At 37.1% G+C, this 26,174-nt stretch overlaps 1 protein-coding gene across 1 annotated transcript in view; it reads left to right on the forward strand.

Moving 5' to 3' along the window:
- Window positions 1–26,174, forward strand: part of LOC140169664 (ammonium transporter Rh type B-like) — a 95,054-nt gene that overhangs the window by 26,637 nt on the left and 42,243 nt on the right. The window lies entirely within an intron of this gene.

Genomic DNA, 26,174 nt, shown 5'->3' on the forward strand with positions numbered 1-26,174 from the left:
GGACATTATGCATAATTATGTATCCCTGGGCACCACAACCCCTACATGTATGTAGGCCTACTTGTAGCCACGCCACTGATAAAACAAAGAACACATGATGAATCCTACAATGTAAAAGCATGACATAAGGCCCATGAAAATCAATTCCGAGTTTATATCGTCCCTTTTTTTTCCCAGGTTGATGAGGTGACTTTTTCATTATTTCATCAGATTTCATTATTGACCTAAAATGCGTGTTGATTAAAAGCCACACTCATACATGTTATTTATAAACATGTTTTCATATGGGTAGGGACTAGAAAAGTTAGAAAAGAGCCTGGTTCTGCTTCCAAGTTATGAATTTATATGTTTTACAAACAAAAATATAAGTTTCCAATTGCTAAAACTGGTGAAAACACTGATACTTTGAAAATAATGAATTATTTTGGCATTTTTGAAAATTTGACGCGGGTGTTTTTGGTTTCCAAAAGTGACGCGGGCAGGGGACGATAAACTCGGAATCGACTTTTTACGCACCTAATGCGTGACATAATGCAATCAATATAACAATTTTGATAAAAGATAACCCACAAGGCAGCAATGATGGACTTTACATTTTGGCCAGAACTCTTCATAATTATAATGTGTCATCTGGTGTCAGGCAGCCAATATGCATGGCACAGATGGGTGGATCCCACATGTAATATCAAAACTGTAAAATCTAGTCTTGTTTGATCAAAAACCTAGAATTTGAGAACTATAGAATTTGAGGTATGTAGGCTATAATATTGAGGTAAATGGTCACACAACTAAGAAAAAATTTGACTTACATAGTCTATACATTTTGTACATGCATGACTTTCATTTATACCCCTATTGTCTGATAGTTTCAGACCGGAATTTAACTGGCATCTGGTATTTTTGCAGACATTTTTCTCAATATTTAAGATATGTATAAAAAACACTCAAAATTGATAACCTCAGCAGCCCAAAAGCCAGGCCCAAAAGTCCGGGGGCACTCAACTTTAGAAGTGACGGTATGTGCCTACCGGTGTCGCTAAGTAGGGGCCTATCGGTAACAAAGCGTTATTTTAAAAAGGGGTCATTGGGTACAAACAAAATAAAAAAGGGGTCATTGGGTATAATATTTTGAAAAAAGGGGGTCATTGAGTATAAGATTTCAAAAATGGGTCATCGGGTAGAAAATTTTGAAAAAATGGAGCAAAATTTGAACGTTTCGGGAATTATTTTGTTGCATTTTCATGATGCTCTTCTAGAAAATCTAGGAAAAAAAGGGGGTCATTGGGTAGCCGCAACCAAAGAAAGGGGGTCATTGGGTAGCCGCAACTTTAAAAAAGGGGGTCATCGGGTATAGTCGACTTCAAAAGAGGGGGCCTATTGACAGGCACATACCGTCACTTCCAAAGTTGAGTGCCCCCCCCCCCCGGGGCCAAAAGTGTCCCCTTTTGATATACAATGCACCGCGCCACAAAGATTCAAAGTTGAATGAAAAAGTATGAATTGGGCTTAAGCTACTTGTTGCCCTTGACCGATTTCACTTTTGAAAACTTAGGAAAGCCATGGCAGTGAAATATACCTTGCTGTTTTGTAGTTGTATCATGTTGCATGCTGGTATGGTGCATTACCATGGGTGCATGTAGGGCTTTGTAGGCCTATTGTTGGATTGAGGTTTGTGTTGTAAAACTACTTGTTGCCCTTGACTGATTTCATAGGAAAGTTGCAGATTTCAAAAACTGATATCATGAAAGAGCATTAACAAACCTTACAATATGCTTAATACGGTACCTTTATATGCACGGTACCCTTTAGCTAAAAATTTTTTTAGAAAGAGGAAAGTTTGTTTGCCCGTACGTAGGCTGCGCTGTGTATGTGGGTTTTTTGGGGGGGGGGGAAATTTTACCACATTTTTTTAATTTTTTATTTGAGTAAAATATTTTAGTTGGGATCTTCATTTCATTTCATTTCAATTTTATTTATACACGGAAAAGCCCAGATCAGCCCTTGAGCTGGTCTTCCCTGGGGCCGTGTTGCTACATAAATTTACATGTTACATTACATCATTAATCAAGGATATTAAAAGTAAATGGAAATACAAAACAAGTATAAAAACTATATATGACAAAGTGATAAAATATAAATTAAACATACAAAGCAAGTACAATTGACAAAGTAATAACCAAAAGCAAACATCATCTTCTTCAATCAGCCCCCTCCCCCTCTTTATTAATGGCTCCCATTTGCCTCTGGGCATGTCCAATTCAAATTCAGCAATGAGCCATAGACCCTGGAAAAAGAATGTGTGTAAGCCATTGAAGTTCACCAGTATGCAGTATATACAAAGTATGTACATGTCCTTTTAGTATCTATGATTGTACCCACTACCCATGCAGGGTCCTGGTACAGGGTTTCGGGACAAACCTGCAAAAATGCATAAAACTCAAGGACAAAATTGATATTTATGTAATTTGTTTACTATTCCCAGTCACATTTTGTGGAGTTGTATGAGGACAAGGTCATTATGGTTCACAGTCATGATCAGTGTATATAGTTCAAAGGTTTCTGACAATATTTCCCAGGGTTTAGGTTGCCATGGTAACAGGTGGTTTGCTGTCAAAAGTCAAGTGCAGTTAAATGTGACAGCTTAATCCCAATGGATTTACATGTATAAACAAGGCATGCATGGTATTCTACATTTCAACTGGACTAAATGCCATCATAGACTTTCTTTTTTCAGTCTATGATGCCATGCCATGCACTACATTATAGACCAGCTTCATTCCAATGGCATAGTTCAAAAACCTCACTTTAGAATATAGTACAAACTTTGACCTCCAGTTGCAGAGTAGGAGTTTTTGTACTCAAATTTTCAAAGGTCGTTCAATAAATGTGCAAATGTATTAGGGTAAAAGAGCTGTACCCTGTTAGATGAGCAAGCAAATTGTGGTTCTGTTTATAGTTAGGGACGCACCATTAGACTTCAAGGGGGGTGGGGAGGAAGTTTAACTTCCCCCATAAATACATGAGCAAAAAAAAACACTTTCCCCACGGCCCACCAACACTAAAAAATAAATTAAATTAAACTTTCCCCACCTAATACACATGTCACTTGTATGACCCACCCCATGACCCCCGGGGTGGTGAGTCACTTTACAATGGTGCATCGGATTTAACTATACCACATGTGCGTCTAAACAATGACGGACATTTGCCGACAATGACTGAGCCCCTCGTCAAAATTGTGACGCACATGTTAAGGATTATGACTGTCCTCATGACGCAAATTTGACTAACCATTTAGGTATGTTGTACCTTTTATCATAATGACACATGCGTCACTAATTGGTTGGTAAATGACCCAACCATGACGCACATCCCCCGGGGGTCCTAGGGTGGGTCATACAAGTGACATGTGTATAAAATTGTATAAATGCATGAAAATTTAAAAAACTTGTCGCCTTTGGCGGCAAAAACAAACAAACGTGCGTCCCTTATTATACTGAGAACCTCAATGCACATTCACCTTCCACAGTTAATTGGATAAATCCAGGGTTTTGAAAGTGGAAGTCCAGAAAATAGTTTTTGTGGCCTTCAAGGTCATATTTTGAATGCTATGCACTGTATTGTAGTATAGGCTAACTTCCAGTGTCACCCACAAGATGTCACCAAACTGTTTCTATTGCTAGCTTTACTACTGGTATTCACCACAATAGGCCAAAAAAAAAAGTGTTTGTTTGCCCAGACACGACCGACCCAAAAAATCAAAAAACAACATACATTTTTTTGAAAATTATGTTTTTTTCCTATAAAAATGCCAAATGACACTTGAAATAATCACCACCAATCAACATCAATATAAAGAACCAAAGCATGACAAGTATGGTCTGGGATTTTGTTCGGGATTTTGTTCTCCAGCACATCACCCTTGCAACAAGCATGCATTTATACTGAATCTTTATCAAGATTTTGTTGCCAAAGAGATTAAAAGACAATCAAAAGGTTCTTATTTCTGATCCAATAAATTGCACTTACTGTGTACGTTTCGATAACCACTCGGTTATCTTTATCAACACTGAATGAAGACTGCTACTGTGAACTGGTCATCCAATCACCTATTGATTTTTTGGTGATTGACTTGTTGACTGTGTTGCCAGTTGATTTTTTTCCTGTTGGATGTTTTGATGGATTTTTCACAGGATGTAGCAGTTCATCAAAAATGTGAGAAAGCTGATATTGACCTTCATCTCTGTTCATGGTGGCGCCCCTTCTCTTCCTGATCTCTATAGCCTCCTTGACCCAACGTTTATATCTGTCTTGTTCCGTGCCTATGACCTCTGCCTCCCCCCAACCGATGACATGGTTCCTCTCTGCAACATGGTCTGTGATGGCCGATTTATGGATGGTTGTAAGCGATGCTTTCCTACTTGCTCTGGTGACTGTTGAAAAATGGGTGGTAAACCTTTCAAAATACAAGTTAAATCCAGAGCAGACCAGTGTGTTAGCAAGAGGACTCAATTTCACCGTTTAGCCACCAGAGATATGTGCGGAAGAATTTGTATTGGCTACCGAGTTGGCATGTAAACACCTACCTCAGGATGATAGAATCCAACTAAGAGCGAAAGTAGCGAGCACGTTGAAGTCTTCAAAAGCACCAGAGCAAAACATTACCAAAGAAGAAAGGAAGGCCATAAAAGAACTGAAACAAGCGGAAGATATTATAATCTTGCCGGCGGACAAGGGAAAATCCACTGTCGTGTTAGACAAGGATAAATATGACGAGCAAGTAACATCCATGTTAAGCGATAAGAAAACATATGAAGAGCTACCAGGTGACCCGACGCCAAAATACAAACGCAAACTTGTGTCCATCCTTTCCGATTTGAAGAAGGAAGGCAAGATCACAGAAAGAAAATATAAAGATCTTTACCCGACGGCCGAGAATGTTCCTAGGTTGTATTGTACCCCCAAAATACATAAGCCTAACACCCCGCTTTCAAGTCCCTATTGTGGATTATACGGCGACCATTGGGTACAGCACTTCTAGATGGCTGGCTGATATCTTGGGTGGTTTGGTTGGAAATACACAGCATCATGTGAAAAATTCAAAGCATCTAGCAGAAGAACTGGCTGAGTTGGTCATTGAAGAAGACGAGATACTCAATTCCCATGATGTTGTCAGTTTGTTTACAAACACTCCAATCGATCAGGTTCTGGACATAGTGAAACACAGACTGGAAAAAGAAAGCTTGTTGAGAGTATATAACAAAGAAACAGGTTTCAACTTGACTAGTGAGGATGTGGTGAAACTTCTGGATTTTATTCTGACCACCACCTATTTCACCTTCAGAGGGAAGATTTACCGTCAGTTGTTTGGGACCGCGATGGGAAGCCCAGTATCACCGATTGCGGCTAATATCTTTATGGAAGCTCTAGAACAACAAGCTATTACTACGGCTCCCCTGGATTGCAAGCCAAAATTGTGGCTAAGATATGTTGATGACATCCTTGAGGTGGTGAAGAGAAACACGGTGCAACAGCTAACAGACCACATCAACAAAACGGATAAATCAGACTCCATAAAGTTCACCTATGAGGAAGAGTCGGAAGGAACCATCCCATTTCTGGATACCCTCATAGTCAGAAAGGAAGACGGTACGGTTAAGCTTCTCGTTTATCGCAAGCCAACCCATACTGACCAGTACCTGAGTTTCCAGTCCCACCACCCACTGCACCAAAAAATGGGTGTCATAAGAACTCTATTTGACAGGAAAGATCGCATTATTACTGAAGAGGAAGATAAGATCGCAGAAGAAGAGAAGGTCCAGGAAGCGCTGAAAGTATGTGGTTATCCTGATTGGACATTTAAACGGGTGAAAGACCAGATGCAGGCAGTCAAACCTAAGAAATCCACCAAGAGTACAGAAGAACAGACAAAGAGCAAAGGGATGGTTGTCCTGCCATATGTCAAAGGCGTCAGTGAAAGAGTGTCGAGAGTCATGAAATCCTACAACATCTCCACTGCTATGCGTCCACACAGCACCCTTAGGAAACAGCTGGTGCACCCGAAGGATAAACGCGATCCGCTTAATACAACTCAAGCCATATACAACATTCCTTGCTTGAACTGCGATCTCTCATACGTGGGAGAGACGGAAGGAAATTTGGTACTCGACTAGATGAGCACCGCTGCGAAGCAGAAAAAGAACTTGAAAAAACAGTCACCAGAGCAAGTAGGAAAGCATCGCTTACAACCATCCATAAATCGGCCATCACAGACCATGTTGCAGAGAGGAACCATGTCATCGGTTGGGGGGAGGCAGAGGTCATAGGCACGGAACAAGACAGATATAAACGTTGGGTCAAGGAGGCTATAGAGATCAGGAAGAGAAGGGGCGCCACCATGAACAGAGATGAAGGTCAATATCAGCTTTCTCACATTTTTGATGAACTGCTACATCCTGTGAAAAATCCATCAAAACATCCAACAGGAAAAAATCAACTGGCAACACAGTCAACAAGTCAATCACCAAAAAATCAATAGGTGATTGGATGACCAGTTCACAGTAGCAGTCTTCATTCAGTGTTGATAAAGATAACCGAGTGGTTATCGAAACGTACACAGTAAGTGCAATTTATTGGATCAGAAATAAGAACCTTTTGATTGACTTTACTCTACCGATCCTGATGAATTTGTTCAACCAGAGATTAAAAGAGGTTGAAATACATTCATACGCAGGTGTACTACGCACACGTTTCGTAGGATTGATTCATTTTTGGGCAGGTTCATGCATTTATCGACCCTTACCTTTAAAAGGAAATCGACCTACCTGTTTCTACCCCATGTCAGAGGATGATTTAAGCACTTCCCACCACGCCACTGTGTTGACATGCAGTTAGCACAGCTGTGTGAGTGAACATGACACCACTGCTTGCACATTGCATTGACGGGCATGGTTAAATTTGAATTTGGACTGATATATTTACAATAAAAACACATTCAAAATGCTAGTCGATTTCACATTTTATGTTACCTACAGAAGGTGTGAATTATTCTTTATGCATACATCACTTTTGTTCTGAAATCGACCAAGTAATAATGACACACGCACAATTCTTAAACAACATCTTTTGCACAGAATTCAATGGGATTTGAAAAGTATAAAGTGGCAGTTGAAACTCTAGTGATAACACATTTGCAGTGCATGATGGGGCTGCCTTAAATCATCCTCTGACCCCATGTCTGGGCAAACAAACACTTTTTTTTTGCCTTATCGCGCATTCACCTGCTGGGGCTGTAACTGCGTATTCCTCGCATTCACTAGAATTCACCGGCAACCATTTGCCCAGTACAAACATGCTGAATGTTTAAAAAGATTGATAAAAAAGAATGAACTGTGCAAAAAGTATGTAGGCCTATAATGTAGGCCTAATGCTTGTGTACAATTTTAGTAGTAGAACACACAGAGCTTACCTCCTGTGTGATCATGCCTATGTAGTCCCTAGTCTAGAGGGAGCTTTTGGCAGGGCAAAATTTATTGTATGCCATAAAAGCTTTAGGCCCCTTAAGGGAAGGGGTATAATGTTTGGACAGTATTTATTGTGGGACATTAGAGCACATCAGACATATCGAATTGCATTCTGAATACGAAGAATGTCATTCTGATATCAAATCATTTTGATTTTTTGAAATTCGCAATGTAATATACATTTTATGGCAAATCATTAAAAATTGATATTTTTGATATTTAACAGTACTCGAAGTAAACTTTATAAATCTGATGATTTACACTTAATGCTTAACGTGTATGTAGGTGGGATGAAACGCCGACGATCAATTGAAAATTTTGACCTTTCGTATTGAAGATATGGATTTTTTTTCCCAAAACACCTATTGATCGTCGGCTTTTCCTCCCAGCTACATACACTTTAAGAATATATCATTGGAATTATAAAATTTACTTTGAGGACTGTTTGGCCTATATATCAAAAATTTGAAAAATATCAAATTTTTATAATTTGTCATAAAATTTGTATTATATCGTGATTTTCAAAAATGAAAATTATTTGATATCAGAAAGACATGCTTCAGATTCAGAATGCAATTCGATAGGTCTGAGGTGCTCTCATGTAGTCGAAACGCTCAAAACGCTCATTCCAGATCCCTTAAGGTTGCATAACTTTCAAAAGTGCACTTGTCAAAATGCATATTTCCCAAAAAGATTGATTACAATCAGGTGTTAACTAGGCATTTTATTTCACATTCATGTTCTAGTTCACATTCACACCCACCGGTATCACAGGCAGTCACATATTTCCATGTAAATAATGTCAACTAGTCTGACAGAACTGTGAAAAAATATGTGAACTTTGTAAACTTATTGGCAAGGAGCCACAACCATAGTGTAGTTTTATGCTTAGTCTAGTGTTCAATATATTAATCTCTATTAGCTCGTAAAAACCTTACAAAGGAAACCACTGCACACAGGGCCAGATTTACCCTTTTTGGGGGGCCCTGGGGCCAGGTCAAAATTTTGAGGCCCCCAAAATCACTGAGGAAGGAATGTGCACTCAAGTGGCCAGGTTTTGGTTTAGATATTATAAGATCGATAAGGGCGGTGAGAGCATTACAATTATGCTATAAAATTATTTTGCTATAAAATGGGTTAGTTCGTGCGAAGCGCGCAAAATTTTGTAATTTTAACCTATTTTGGCCAAAAACAGGGCCTAAAAAGGAAGATGAACAGGGCAATTTTGGGGGCTCTGGGCATGGGCCCAATGGTTAATCCGCCCTGACGACTGCGCGCGCATGCATGCATCGCAATCAGCGTAAATCATATATACCCAGGGAATCACTGGCTGGGCCAGCCAAACCTCTGGGCCTCTGTAGCTACGAGGGGGTATCCAAAAGTTTTTGACATCACCCAGAAGTGAAAGAGCTATACCGATGAAATTTTGTCAGTGTAATCCAAAAATTGTCTCATAAGTATGTTCACTTTCTTCACAGGTGGCGCTAGATGGGAAATAGGCGATAAACTTTTCATGATAAGATCCTCCACTTTCTTGAGTTTTTTCACTGTGGCCACATCATCCGTAAGTGATGGGCGTCCACTTCTTGGCTCATCTGTGAGGGACATGTGGCCAGTTTGGGAATTCCTTTTTCATCAAAAAGCAATAGTGCCATATGATGGGCAATCATCGCATAGATTGCTTTCATTTCATCATAGATCTTCTGAGCATTGTAGGCCTAACCCTTCAAATGCAGGAACTTAATCATGCTGCGTGCCTTAATTTTCACTTGCAGGTTATGCGCCTACTGACCATCTAGCGCCACCTGTGAGAAAGTAAACATACGTATGAGACCATTTTTGGACCATAATGTACATAAGGACCAGTGATTACACTGAACTAATATAGGAATTTTCATACTGATTCCAAATTATGGTCATGGCAATGAACAGTTCTAAATTTTGAATTTTTAAAGAAGACACAATCTACAGGTGGAGAGGTTTAAACTGTTTATTATTTGCCATATTCCCGGGAGCCAGATTTTTAAATGCAAGCATTAAAATGACATGAAAATAAGGCACAATCCTGGGGGAGAGGGGCACTCAACTTAAATTTTGTGTGCGGCGGTGTGAAGCTCTTAACTTTGTGCTTGATTTGAAATGTCAACTTTTTTGGGGGGTCTAGTGAACTAAAATTGGGCCAAATAATTATTGGTTGTGTGAGCTAAATTTTTTTTCCAAATATGAGCTCAAGAGCTACAATCTTCAGAGTTAAAAGGCTCAAAGAACGGGAGCACGATCCAAATGTGGGTCTTAGGGAACTGCCAGAGAGCACATACCCATACACACCGACATCGCCTGGCTAATAATTATTTGGTGCAGCAGAGACATTAAAATGAATACACGGATCGATACACGTGAATTGCTATGCACGATTTTGATATCAGACTAAAATCTTCGTATATTGGTTAGAAAATGATGAATATCTCCCGTAAATGAATTTTTTTTTATTTTTCAGATGTGGTCTCATACACTTGAAAATACGTGTTGAACAGATATTATAGTCGTTAGCGTGCGCTTTGAAAATTGGCCGTGCGCTTTGAACTCAAAATTTGACCAAAACTCTCAATTTTATATTGCGTTGGTCCTGTAGGCCTATGGATTACAGCGCGCAGCAGGCTATAGCGGCACTCACTCAAGTGGAGACAGTATATTAACCATTGACCGCAATGTCGTGTACAAGCTTGCTCACACAGCGAGAAATCAATTACCCCGTCTATTGTCATAGCCTTAGTCAGGTCACTTCGCTAATAATATGCATCTCATAAGGTCCGAATAAAATAGCCATGTGTGGCTGTGGATTCAACCTACCATGGCGATTTCTACTATGAAGATATCGGGGCGATGTCACTGTGCCATATACCACCTTTATTACCACATACATACATATATACACGAGTACATAATGAGCATGTATACAATGTATAAGCACTGCTACATTAAGCAATTAAAAAACAATTTTAATGTATTTAAGGGATCGAAAAGCAAGGTTTCCACACCAGACACATCCAAATTGCATCCTGAATACGAGGAATGCATGTCCTTATGATATCAATAATTTAATTTTTTTTTGAAATTCAGCATGTAGGCCTACTGTAGTACAAATTTTACCATGGCAAATTATAAAAATTAATATTTTGGATATTAGTCCTCACTCCTCAAAGTAAACTTTATAAGTTAAAGGGGGGTAACCCTATTGGTTTTGGATATGGATTGTCTTTAAAATTACATAATAATATCAAATATCGCCTCCTTTATGCTGCTTTGTGAAAAACGAGAGCATTTTCAGCGTAAATGTGAATAAATAGCCAAATTTGCAATCCAATACCTTGGTATACGTGAATTGCATTCTGGGCAGGCAATGACGAATGCTGACATGCTGTACAATGCCCGGCCCGTATTGAACGGAAATGTGTTTTTTTCGCACTGCTTTCAGAAAAAAAGGAAACAAAATATATTTCCCCTTGCAATATGTACATTTCAAATGAATATAAAAAAGTTTGGGTAAAATGGAGAGGAAAAAAACCTTCCGAGACCGGTTTTGAACCGGTACCTCTCGGTAAAAAAAAAAACGCTTAGTCAATTGAGCTATTTAGCACACCACGCTTACTGTTGCCGCTTTCATAACTATATACGGCGCACCGCCTCCTCAGCAGTTAGTGTGGTTCGCTTTTTCACAGAATGTGTATGACGCTAAAACCAAAGTAGCTGTTGCGGTGACTGATATTTCGCTCATAATTCCTCTCAGAAATCCAAAGTATTTACCATTGTTTACAAACTGGTATACCTGTAAAACCGCTGTGATTCATGATTCTCCGAAATACATCGACTTGGAGCGCCAAATTTCAGGATAGTAATGAGAAAAATAGTATCTATTATGTGATACCAAAACCTCATCAACAATGAAAAAATCGGGGATGATGCTGTCGATCGGGTTACGGACCTTTAATGCCAAGTTTTAATCACCTGTATGCAAAATTGTTAATATTTTTTTTTGGGGGGGGGGTGGTCAAATCCCAATTCTTCGGTGTGTGAATTTTCAAAATTGCTCAATTCTTGCTGTAAACCGCTCCATTGTATTGCTTTGGCCATAAGGGTTTAGGAAAAGTATAGTTTGACCTATCTGTTGTTGGCCCCCTAGTAGATGCAACTATACATTTTTAGTGGGGATTTTTCCGTCAAGAGTTTCCTAAACTGATGTTAGAACTGAAATCAGTTCCACCACAAACCCTCTAGAAAAGATTGAGCACACTCTGTACTTAATTCCAATTATTGGGACTTTTTGAATGACAAGCGTGAATGGTCATTGACATTAGATTTTATCCAGCAAATTCATCAATTATTTTAAATGACAGGTTGTTTTGCAGTAGGATTTGTACATAATTTATCTTGTCCATTTACAGTTAAGACATTGTGTCAATATTGAAGTTAATTGAATGCAGAATATTAATTGACAATGAACTTGAACTTAAATTTCAATAGATGGGTTTTCCTTTAGTATCCAATACTGTATAAGTGGTAATTTTTGCGAGGGTTTTATTTTCGCGGATTTCGCGAATGGAGTGCCATCCGCGAAATTAACACCTCGTGAATATATGTATAATGTATAGGGCAAGACTAGGCAATCGCGAAAATAACAATCCCAAAAATGTGTCTCGCACTCCAATTCGCGAAAATAACTGTACGCGAAAATTACCACTTATACAGTAATTAGTCCTGCTCTGGAAAGCAATTATTGTAGCGTCACACAGTGTGCACGTGCCCTCCCAATCTATCTGAAAATTTATAAAATCCCCTTTGAAAATTGCCGAAAAATGGCTTGTGCTCCTAATCAGACCTGGTTCATGGTGCCCCCATTCATGGTACGCCACTGCCATATACAGCAAGTTAAGACTGGTCATTGTGATATCAACAAATTTCTCAAATCAATAACTGTTAACTTGTGTTGCCGGTATTTAACCTAAATAAATCTTGTCATTTTTGCTACCTGTGTATTTAAAATTTCAACAAAAGTAACAATTTGTTGTTAATATTTTATACTATTCTTGTACCTTTTGTTGTTTAGTTGAAAATATGCCCATAAATCAAATAAGAAAAGATGTGATGTAAACTGATGTTTCTTTGAATTTGTTACTTGAATTTGTTAAGGGTACACGAGGTATTGTTGGTCGAAGCAGCCCCCCAAAAAAGACAAGATTTTCATTGTCTAAATCAATATATTATTGAAAAATAACACTTTGATGTTTTCCGGGTATGTTTTGCAAAAGTTCATTCTACAAGTCATATACTCTGAAAACTTGCTTGATTTATTGTTGTTAATGAGTTGGACGCTTTTAGAAAAGTGTTGTTGTTTCAGCCCTCTTTATAACTCAAGAACCACAGAACCTACAAAAGTATATCTGTGATATTTGAATTCTTCTACACACTCTATGAAATGATGAATGCAATTGTTGCCAAAGCTCACTACCATTCACAAGATGCTGTGAACTACCAAATTGCAACAGTTTAAAATAGTTGCTAACCTCAAATGAATGACAAGAGTGAATGGTGGGGTAATTGGCATCAGTATTTATCTATGACCATGATCACATTAGAAAATTTCTTCATTCCACGAAGATAAGTTTAATAATCTTGATTAACTAATTAAGCATGTGTACACGTTACTGAACGAAGATCAAACAAAGACATTGTACTACACGCATTTCATGAAAAATTAACGAAGCTATTAACGCCCGGCTATTATTAAAGCCAGCGAGGGTCACTTGTCACGTATGATCACTTTCCTTCATTGAACGAAGCTAGCATTGAACAAAGCAATTTTAATCTTCGTCGAAGGAAGAAAAGTGTGTACACATTTAGGAAAAAAGGATTTTTAATCTTCGTTCAAGGTTCATCGAAAGAAGAAAATTTTCTAATGTGAACAGGGTCTATATAGTAAATTCCTCAAACCAATATTGTTGCTGACAGGTTGTTTTGCACGTAGGATTTGTACATAATTATCTTGTCAATTTACAATTTTAAAAGACATTGTGTCCATTTGAATGTAGAATATTAATTGACAATAGATGGATTTTCCCTAAGTATCCAGTAAATCAGTTCCGTTCTGGAAAACAATTTCTGCCAGGAGATAGATAGGGCAAGGTAAATCATTGTGACATAAGCCATGTTCAGACGCACACCCGGCGCAAGGTCGGTGTAAGGATGGGTGGGCAGAAGGTCGTGGGAAATGTCGGAATAGTGCCAATGTGAACGCTAGTTGTGTTAAGCTACTCCGACCTTCCTACGACCAATTTACTCCTGACTTGTCAGGAGTAACGCGTAAACACAACTTCGTGGATCGGAGTAGCTGCAAGTGTGAACAAGTATAACACAACCAGTTGGAGTAAGATGACCTTTCACAACGAGCTGGTGACTTTTTGTTTGCTTTTTGGGACAGATATTTCATGCTTCTTCATCATTCTATTTGACACTTAGCTCCGCTCTGTTGATTATGTTAATGGGCAATTGTAGTGATGCAAGGGGTAGGCGTGGAGAAATTAATAGTTAAATGTCAAAAAAAAGTATTAGGCTTAAAAAGCAGAATAACAAATTGCAGCTGACAAAAAAAAGTTAAAAAAACTGCCAGCAGCAATTTGTTTTCACCAAATTTCCACTGTCAGCAGCAATTTGTTTTGACCAAATTTCGTTTGGGCGTTCGATTAATACAGAACTCGTACCATAAAGCAACAATGTGTATGCAGCACTGCCACTTTACTTCCAGAAGTTACTCCCTGCGAAGGTTGTGTTAAATTTGTCTGCGAGCCAGTGGTAAAGTAGTCATCAGCGTAAGCGGGGGTGAATGCGTGCGTGTGAAATTGTTTGGAATGCCGGTGTAAATTTACGCCGACTGGTACCCACATCTGAACATGGCTATAATGGCAGCAAATTCTTCAAATAAATAAATGTCAGCTTGTGTTGCTGGTACCGATTAAATAAATCTTGTCATTTTTCTTGCCTTTGTATTTAAAATTTAAACAAAAGCCACAATTTGTTTTCAATATTTTATACTATTCTTGTACTTTTTGTTGTTTAGTTGAAAATATGTCCATAAATCAAATAAGAAAAGATGTGATGTAAACTGATGTTTCCTTGAATTTGTTAAATCACTATATAGGTCATTAAGTCGTTTGTAAATGCAGGCCACTACTTATGGCTATTCAGTGATTTGTTCATTCAGTGGATAAAGTGTACTTGCAGAGTTTCAATGTATTGTAAATATCAATGTCGACTTATCAATGTTTTCAATCTATTAACATTGACAACATTGAAATCATCAAATTGTCAATGTTTGTGACATGAAAAGGGAATTAAATAGTTGTTCATAAGACAGCGTTCAAGCTTTGACTTACGTTTGGCGGACAAACCGTGAAAAAAGTATTTAGGGGTGAAAACAGTCAAAATTCTTGATTACTTAAGAGGACTTGTCCAGGAAATTCGACTTTTGGGTGGCAACGGCCAAAAATAGATTTTCCTTATAAGTTGAGTGGTAAGAGGCCTTTGTCTCATATAAACACTGGTGGATTTATTTTGACAATTTATATCTTGTTGCCATAGTAACGGACTTTTTTTTCCCATTATTAGCCAATTTAACCAATTGTCACACTTTCGAGCAGTAAAATACCCTTTTATTAGAGTAACTGTACCTCACACATAAAATTTCTTAATATTTTCTTATAAGTTTTCCGATATAGATGGAAGGCTTAGTAGCAAATACATTGCATAACAAATTAGAATGGGGTCAGAATTGGGCTATACCATTTATTTTAAATAGGGTGTTTTTGATAATTTTGAATATTCCCATTTAGACCTAACTTCTGGGCTTCATACCCGTATGGTAACGCTTCATTTGATTTGTCATTTAAGGGTTGACTTGATGGGACATTGTTACATTGAAAATGGGAGAAATTAGTTTGGGGAAAATCATGTGGTAAACGGGGTGTTGCCAGAAAATGTTGCATACTTTCAATTTTGTAAATGGATTTAGGTGCATCATAAAGCTGATTCTCGTGATAGAATACTTGTATAAAATTGTACTATTATCGTGTACAATAGTTTAGTGTACTTTGTATAATGTATTTATATAAAAAAAAGCAGAGTTGCCATTCCGATGTAAGTGTTGCCATTTTTGGCAAAAATGTACTACATCTGTAAAAAGTTAAACGCATGCTTGCAACACTGATGGTGTTCATGATGAACTATAAATAATAAACCGTACTTTGATATTGACTTGTCATGAATAGCTGCATATAACTAAAATTGACATTATTATAATAATATTTGGATTGTATTTACAATATCTATAGTTAAAAGTTCTATATCAACTTCTCATAGGCTTAATCCCCCCTTGAAATATGTGTAAAAATTCCGGTATTCTTTGCTCGTTTTGAGGCCTTTTGGGCACCTTTTGAGATATTTTATGACAACCAGTCGATTGCAAATCGATGAAAGTTTAACATATGATTCAATGTATGGGTAGCCTGAAGTTCCACCTCGCTTTTCCAGGTACGAGGCACTAAACAGCGCCTCACTGTTTTTGATATGCTCTCAAGACTATTTCGCTGACCTATTTTCTCGATAATTATAAAAATGCGACTTTTTTGGCGACTTAAATTCATGCATAGGCTTTACACTTTATTTGAGATATAATTTGCTACTCTCTCTGATTATTTGTATAAAGGGCAGCCCAAATACCTCAAAAAGTTTTTGTATTTTACCGAACTCATTAGGGTTACACAAATGGCGCATTGATTTAATGGTGTGTTCCCTTCAAGGGTAGGCTACCGAATGTTCATAAAACTTTTGTTATTATGTTCTTGAAATATAAAATGTTTTTAGTAAAACACTCAAGGTTTGAGTGCTCTGTGACACTAGCCCTATTAAATTTATATGGTGAATTCTGAAAATGTGCACATTTTCAATATTTTGACCATCTATTTAGATTTGCATTAAATACCAATTATCTACCTTTAGTTTTTGACCGCTTATCTACTAAAACCGCTTTAACCCTATAGCTAGAACTACTAAAAACAACCCCTCTCCTAACATTTTTTATCCGTCATAAAAACACATGTGCTCATTAAACGACCTAAGCTAGTCAGAGATCCATCCTTTGCGCTCATTTGAGTGATAAAATGTTCTTACCCGGGTAGAACCGATCGTCAAAGATGACTATAGAGGGGGGTTGGTGAGGCACCCATTGGTTTGTACAGTAAAATCAATGATTTTCATTTCGCGAATAGTGTGTCTTTTCCTAAGTTTATATTGAGGAGAATATTCACTGAAAATTAAATTTTTGTAGAATTTTTAGCCCAAAATCAATTTTTCCTACCGTATATACTTTTGTACATGGGCAGAATTTCCCAAATTTTCATGGGCACCCTCACATTATGACATCATAGCAACATTGTGTGGGGAATATTTGTACTTATTTTGGTATTACTGGGTAGAGGAGACCCATAGTTATACATTGGTACCAAATATAATGGTATCAAAAATTAGGGGGTTACATTATTTCTGTTGGTAAATTAAAATGATTTTTTTTCCCGAATTCAATTAATGTAATAATAATAATAATGATAATGATAATGATAATGATAATGATAATAATAATAATAACACTAACAACAACAACAACAACAACAACAACAATAATAATAATAATAATAATAATAATAATAATAATACTAATAATAATAATAATAATAATAATAACAATAATAATAATAATAATAATAATAATAATATAAAATACTTAAAATGCAGTTTTCCAATTTTTTTAAATAGAAACACTGCTTTTTTGGAGAAGTTGTTATTCATTAATATTTTATAAATTGTTAAATGCTACCAAAATACTTTGTTATGCAAAATGGTTCTCTACTAGTAAGATTATCCCTGAACTAATTTTTCTTGAACTAAAATGAATGATTAAAACCAAAATACTATAGAAACACTGTATTTTCAGCATTTTGATATTTCTGTAATCTCATATTTATATTTGCAATACATTAGGCTTACAATCTCCAATAATTGTAATTTTCCCAATGCTAATATTACAAATATAGGCGAAATAGACAAATAAGAGATTGTAAAAATAGGGAAATTTCTAGAAACACTGTGAGCATACAGATGATTTCCCCAAACCCTTTTTTCTATAAATTCTTAAAGCATACTTTAATCTTCCAGGAAACAAAAGTTTGTTGAATTGGAAGCGTTACATGATACTTACAACCGCTTCAACCATACAGGTTTTATGTACTTTTTAAAATAATAAAAAACACCCCTCTTAGAAAAAGTGGTATCTCCTAAATCAAAAGGCCCTCAGTTCCCATTTAGGTCCTGAAACACAGACAAGACCTGGACCTAAATTCTACCCTCACCAACTTGAATGAACCCGCTCTAACTTTCTTCCAGAATGATATCGAATTGACAGAAAATTTTACACATAATTTTGCCAAAATCACTCAATTTAAGGGGAAAAGAACAATTAGCCGTTTCCATGGCAACAAGAAGCTGGTGTCACTGTAAATGTTATTTTTGATACATCACCCTAAAGTATCATTGATTGACAAAATATGAAGAAAATTGATGATTTTGCGTTTTGCCAAAAATATGAAAAATAAGTCTATTTTCCTGGACAAGTCCTCTTAAATGTGTACATCCATATCAAAAAGCGATGCACTTGTGGTTGCTACATGTGTCTCATTTCACATAATAACTAGAATAAATACCAGACTCATATCAGTGTAGGTCACTTCATATCATCCCCAAGTCAAATTTTATAAGGAATGTTCTCTGTATTCCTAAACCATGTGACTTGGGATGATTTGAAGTGACCTCCACTTCGGAGATGAGGCTGGTATTTATTCCTAGCCAATATGTGAAATGAGACACATGTAGCAGCCGACAAGTGCATCGTTTTGATATGGATGTACACAAATGTTATTAGGGGTAAAATGTCACATATTTTCAGATTTTGGCACTTAAAACCCCTTATTTTTTACTGATTTTGAGAAAAATTCATCTTTTGGTCCAATTTTGGCCGAAAATGGCCGTTTTGGGGTGACAAAAATTTTGACTTGCTAATTTCCTGTGAGTGTATGAACATGAAAACTATCAAATAGTGCCTAATTTTCTATGCTAATTGTGTAACAAGGGTACAATTGTGATATTAAAAGCATTGAATGGGATCCATATATTTCTTTATTTTCGTAGCAGGGGTAGAAACTCAAAGGTTCGGGTGACAATTGATTTGGAAAAAAGTATAATATTTGCCTCATTTTCGATTTGAAAATGGCATATCTCCACAATGGTATGAGCTATAGGGATGTTTTAAGTGTCTTTTTGCTCAGTATTTCAATAGCTAAATGGTGATATAAAAAATAAGTAAGCTAGATTTATAGAAAAGAAAATAACTTGCAATATGCTACCCCCACCCCTAAGAATTTTGAGGCGTGAAAAAGTAATGGATTTTGTTAAAAAATAAGTCCTTCAAAACTGAGGTTTAAGGCTAACGAAGAACATGTTGCTCTAACCAATACCTTTCTCTAGAGCAACATGTTTTTTGTTTAGCCCTAAGTATCTCCATTTTGAAGGACTTATTTTTTTAACAAAACTTTTTACCCAAATTTGACGGTTTTGGGCAGAAATATGCCTGTACAGTGCTATGGGGAAAATTTTCAAGTTGATAATTCTGCATTTTTTATGTCAGATTCAGTTTCTACACAAAATTTCACCCTAGAAAAAGTTCCTTTAAGTAGGATATCTTTCACTTCAAGTTTCCTCCATTCTGTCCGCCAAACGTAAGTCAAAGCTTGAACGCTGTCATAATTTCTTGATTGTAATACAGGTTACAAGTTACCTCATGCCTTTAATAACTTAACTAAGAATTAATTGTGAAGGGCCTTAAGGGATCCAAAATGAGCGTTTATTGCATTTCGACAGTATTTTTTGTGGGACATGAGAGCATCTCAGACCTATCGAATTGCATTCTGAATACGAAGCATGTCTTTCTGATATCAAATAATTTTCATTTTTTGAAAATCACAATGTAATACAAATTTTATGACAAATTAGGCCAAATAAAAAAATAAACATGTTTCACGTCCCCTCCCGCTTCCTTTTTTGAGGTTTCCTCAAATTTATTTTTGTTTTTCGAAATTCAGTTATAACTTAAACAAAAAATATGTCTAGGAAGTTGGGATGCTTTCTATAGCTTTGTTAAGATACAAGAAACATTTTAAGAAGGTTTTGTGATCATTAGAGGGGGTGCAACTCTCAGAACAACAAATAAAAAAGGGCCTCCTCCTTTTTCCAGACATTATTGTATACGCTAAAACAGCTCTAAGTATGGGTATTTACACCAATTTTGCGATAAAAAATAGAAAATAAAAGCCCCCTCTTCCTCCTTTTTTTCGAAAACCCGGACGTGAAACATGTTTTATTTTTTACTTGGCCTTATAAAAATTTGATATTTTTCAAATTTTTGATATATAAAAGTCCTCGAAGTAAATTATATAAATCTAATGATATAGTCTTAAAGTGTATGTAGCAGGGAAGAAAAGCCGACGGTCAATTGAAAATTTTGACCTTTCATATTGAAGATATGGATTTTTTTCCCAAAAAGACATAATTTTTTTTTGTGTTTTGGGAACAAAAATCCATATCTTCAATACGAAAGGTCAAAATTTTCAATTGATCGTCGGCTTTTCATCCCACCTACATACACTTTAAGTATAAATCATCAGATTTATAAAGTTTACTCCAAGTACTGTTAAATATCAAAAATATCAATTTTTAATGATTTGCCATAAAATGTGTATTAAATTGCAAATTTCAAAAAATCAAAAATATTTGATATCAGAATGACATTCTTCGTATTCAGAATGCAATTCGATATTATATGTCTGATGTGCTCTAGTGTCCCAAAATAAATACTGTCCAAACGTTCATACCCCAGCCCTTAAAGACCTGGGTCAATAGCTTAATCCTAACACGCCTGAATACTACATAATACTACTTGATATATGCGCTGTTCATGTGTGCATCCCATGTGGTGTGATGACGCAATTGCCTAGGCACGGTTTCGCTGGTCACCAAAGCCCAAGACCTGTGGCAAAGTGTCGTCGACCCAGTGCTTGGAATGCGAGGGGTCTCTGGTTCGAATCCCACCCAGAGCAAACAACTTTTTCTTTCTTTTTCTCTTTATTCCTTCCTTCTTTCCCTTCCCTCGCTAAAAGCCCTGGCGGTTTGGGTTAGGTGACCACTATCGAAACTCAATAGGCTCAGTTAACCCTAACACGCCGGAATACTACAAAATACTACTTGATATATGCGCTGTTCTTGCGTGCATCCCACGTGGTGTGATGACGCAATCGCCGTAAGTGATATATAGGCACAGTTTCGCTGGCCAGCGAAGCCCAAGACCCATGGCAAAGTGTCGTTGACCCAGTGCTTGGCATGCGAGGGGTCTCGGGTTCGAATCCCACCCAGAACAAACAACTTCTTTCTTTCTTTTCTCTCTTTATTCCTTCCTTCTTTGCCTTCCCGTCGCCAAAAAGCCCCTGGCGGGTTATGGTTAAGCCACATGGTTCAGCTATGGTGCGGTAACCATTCTTGTATTAAAAAGCCTAAAAAGGTATAGCCAAGCACTATCGTTTTATCTGACATTACTGAAAAAAACACTAAAGAATATTATTATTGTTTTTCATTTGACCAAGAAAATTAATTTCAATGAGGACGAAATGCATTTGCCTACTTCCAAGCCTCGAAATAAGCAGGCACCCAGGAGCCATTTACCCAATGATCATGTTAATATTTTGGCTCTTGGTCCACACCGAAATCATGTGAACCAGGCTCTACATTTTCTACAGAATAGAACATGGTAGTTAAAGCGGGTTTTGTATTTTATGTGTACAATTAACATTTAAATGACATAAAATAACATAAAAATGGCTCCTGGTTCACTAAATCAGGCCTTCTCAACTGGCGGTGTGCACGCCACTTGTGGTGCTTGGAGTCAGTCGAAGTGGTGCACGAAGTAGCGCAAGGTAACTTTTTCACATAAATCTTGAACAAAAAAGGGGTGAAAAATACCCAATCTGGGCCTTTTAAAAACCTTAAAATCCACTGAGCTTGTTGCGCTGCCCCGTGGACTCCCGATAAAGCACCACTGCACCTTACCCGCTATGCATACGCGCTACCTCGCAGAGTCCTCCCTTGACATGTTGGCACTTCATGATCACTAAAATTTTCCAGTTGGCACTTCAAATTTAAACTAGTTGAGAAGGCTTGCACTAGATAATCACAGGATCGGGAGCCACTTTTCCACTTGTGTGGCTCATGGTCCAGATCTGCTTATTTGGAGGCTTGCCTACTTCATTTCAAAGTAGCCTAGATTTTGGTTCAAAGGGAATGGTCTTGACTGAATGCAATATCACCCAGGCTGGAGCCTACATGGGTGAAAAAGGTGTACCTCAGAATTGTGTCAATTTCAACATGTATGGATCAACTTCTAGCACAACTAAACATCTCAAAAAAAGTAACTAACCCCCCTTAAATAATGGCCATTATTCAAAAAGGGGCTATTGTATTACAAATCTGTAAAATGTGTTGGAAGCAGAATTTATTTCTACGCATTTTGACACCTCATTTGATACGATAGCCCAGAAAACAATAAAACACCGCCGGTCAATTTAATGTAGTGAGGTCCAGATTTGAAAGTTGCTTACATTTATACAAAAACACTCAGATATCATTCCACAGATTTCCTTCCATTATACTGAATACAAAATCAATACAATTGACTGCAACTTTCAAATCTTGGGTTACATTGATTTTTTAAATGTATGCTGTGACGTCAATATTTAGTCAATTGCTACAAATAAAGTATCAAAATGTGCAGAAATAAATTCTGCTTCCAACACATTTTACAGATTTGCAATACAATCGCCCGTTTTTGAATAATGGTCATTATTTAAGGGGGGTAGTTACTTTTTGTTTGTTTATATGCATAACAATAGAGAGTGGCAGGGGCGGATTTAGGGGGGGGGGCGCAGCGGGCGGGCGCCCCCTCTATTTTTTGACCAGCAACGGGCGCCGGTAACTTAAAAATACAAAAATTGTAAGAAATTTAAAAAAAAGGAACAAATTCGGCCATGAACAGCAAACAATGGGCCAAAACCGTTGAGTTTTCGAGGGGGTAACCCCCTTTAACACATTGTTTTCGTCGTCGACCAAAAGGCGCCCCTTTATCAAAAATTCCTGGATCCGACCCTGTGTGGGCAGGAGCATTCGTGAGTATATAGACCAGATATGCAGCAATATATCACACAAGATGGCGGTTGATCAAACACAGATACCTACCCTCTTTCCCCAATAAATCAAAGACTTAGTAACTTTTGTGAGAATGACAAGACTGGCGCTACCTGATTAATAATCTAGTTTTGCAGCATATCTTCAATTACTGACAAGTTGCATTGTAGATAGATTTGATACAAAATTTCTGATCTTTCATTTTCTTTTTTAACAAAATATTTTACAATGCAACTGGTATCTTTGTTGTCTGGACAAAAATTTCTATTTAAATAAATAAAAATTGGTGTGATGTTTAGTTGTTTAAGGCCAAACAAAAAAAAAGGTTGGTCTCAAAGCTCACAAGTGGTTTGAAAACAGATGCGGAAATGCAATTTTTTTTTAAATTCCAGACTTGGTATTTTTTATGGTACTTCGCTGGCGAATCGTGGTAGGCCATTGCTTTGAAATCAGACCAGGTCATTGAGTATTATTATGTATCTTTGGGTATTATACTTTTATTGGCTGTAAGTTACAGGCCTATAAGCAACAACAAAAAAGCATTGTACCAAAAAAATTTTTACAGTCTATAGTTTAATAGGATCCACATTAACAATAGCAAAAGGTGAAGTTTGGTGAACAAAACAGGAATACTTGGATTTGTTTGTTGATTATCCATATTTGGAATGACAAATGCCCCGGGGACAAATGACACATCACAGATCTATGAGCCTATAGAGAAAATAGACATGTGATCAGTCATGTGACGGGGTAGTCAGGGTAGAAGTACATAGTAACCTTTTTGTCCTTTTTGCTGGGCCTTTTTAAGCAGAGTGGATATTTTACGCAATTGTCACGTCCACATGCTGAAGCCTTTTTGCCCTTTTTGAAGCAGAGTGCGAATTTGAAGCAATTGTCATGTCCAGCATGCAGAAACGATTTGACAAGCCAGTGAGGTCATGGACAGCCCTTGGGGCCCTAAAAGGCCTAAGTGGCAGGCGGGGTCTACTGAGAGGGGGGTTGAGGTGGAGTAGCAGGCATCATCCTAAGGATGGGGCGCCAACCATGATTGGGGCACCTGGCCCCTGATACGGTGGGCACAAGCCAGTGTTCAAAATTTTGGTTGTCCGTTCGCCCGGGACAACCAAAACATGCACCAGACAACCAAAAATAATGCTCTAGTTGTCCGGCGGACAACCAAAGATCTACAGCCAAAAGTCACTCAACATATTTGTTTGCTCAAACCTGACACAACTGATGAATTGTTAAATATTTAAGAGTAATTGTTCATAAATTGACTACACTCATTCCACTTTATTGGTCACATGTAGTTGTTTCAGATTGTGGCAGCTTACGGACAACCAAAAACTTTGGTGGACAACCAGAAATTAGAACCTGTTTGTCCGTGGGACAACCCCTTTTATTTTCTTAATTCGGACACTGGCACAAGCCATTTTTCAGCAGTTTTTCTATGGGATTCTCTCAATTTTCAGATCGGTGTGGTAAAACTGCCGCTATGACACTCCTACCCCACTGGGGCAGTCTCTGGGACTTCAGTGATCAGAGGGTTTGTGCATGGTTTAGGAAAGCTGTCAGCAATATTGATCATACATGTTTGATTCATATCTGGCATATTTGATTCAGTACCATAGTCTGCTGCAGCTGATATTTTGTCATATTTTGAAATTTAGTATAAATATTTAAATTTGTTAATTTGATGTTTTTTGCAATATTTGGTGAAAGTCAATATTTTGTGTGCAACTTGTTTTCGATGTCTTTTAAATTACTTTATTAAAGTAGTTCTTAGAGGGGTACTACACCTGCCCAATTTTATGTTTATTTTTTGCATTTTTTCAAAATTATAAAGCATTAGGGGACAAGTAAGATATGTATATTATAGGGGCAAGGACTACAACTACTGCACTGGAAATTTTATTTCAGCACAGACAACAGTTGTGGAGTTACAGTCAAAAATGAGGGAAACCAATATTTGATCAATAAATCAATAACTACTTGCTTTGTGTTGCTGAATTTTCAGTACAGTAGTTGTACTCCTAGCCCCTATAATATACATATCTTACTTGCCACCAATGTGCTATAATTTTTGAGAAAAATGCAAAATAGGCAAAATTGGCCAGGTGTAGTACCCCTTAATGTTGTTATCATTGAACTGTAATTTTATGATATGTGATAAATAAAAAATTAAAACATTCCCATTAAAATTCTTTTTATCATAACTGTATGTTTGAAGTTGGATCAACTCATCCAAATTATGTAAAAATTCTGGGTCAAATTTAGGCCAAGTATATTGACCTAAATATTTGGTGACTTTTTAACTCTTGACCTTGCCCATAAAAAACCCAAATGTACCTAAAACCAGGATTTTTGCTGAACCATGCATTACAAGATGGCACATGACCCAGTTCTCTTTTCAATAATTATTTAAAAGATTTCAATCATTTTGTTTCAGAAAAGGACATGTTCAAGTTGTGGCAACATTCACTAAAAGCTACTGTTCCAAAATTTTTTTACCGTATACCATTTGACCTTTGACTCCCCTGGGAACCTGTGTACTTTTCCAAATGTCATGTGCCATCTTATAGTGAATGGACTATTAGGCCAAAAAAAAATTTGTTGTGTTGACCTCAACCGCCCGACCCTAAATCCTGGAAAATCAGGGGAGCAATTGTTTTTTTTGTTTTTTTTGAATGATGATTTTTACAGATTTGTTCAAAAAATCAAAGTTTTTCACTTTAAATTAATATTTTATTGAGAGACTAGTCTTTAATTGATGTCTAACAGGTATCCAGAAGTCAAAATTGACAAATGTCTCCTAATTGAAGAAGTATTATTTAATATTTGAGGGGATTTTTAAAAACTTAAGGTTTAAAAAAAAAAAAAAATTTTTTTTTGGCCTTAGTGTAATACTTAGTTACTTACTGACTATGACTAACCTTTTGGTCTGAAATGGACATATCTCGAAATGCCACGAAGGTATGACCCCCCCCCCCACCTGACTGGTGTTAAATGAAAGAGATAAAAGTAAAGAATATAATAAAAATATTTTCCCACCTGGGGGTGACACACAAGACCCGGGTCGATATTTTTGGTTGTCCTTTTCAATTTCATATCGCGAAATCCCAAGAAGGTATGACCATGACCCCGAGTGGTGTCAAATGACACAGTTCACATCCAATTGCAACCATACTTGAGCCAAAGCTGCATTATGGGAACTTTCATGTAATGGATCCAAGGTCACTCAGGGGTCATCTGAGATCAAATTAC

Source organism: Amphiura filiformis, chromosome 14, assembly GCF_039555335.1.
Source record: "Amphiura filiformis chromosome 14, Afil_fr2py, whole genome shotgun sequence".
Taxonomy (NCBI): domain Eukaryota; kingdom Metazoa; phylum Echinodermata; class Ophiuroidea; order Amphilepidida; family Amphiuridae; genus Amphiura; species Amphiura filiformis.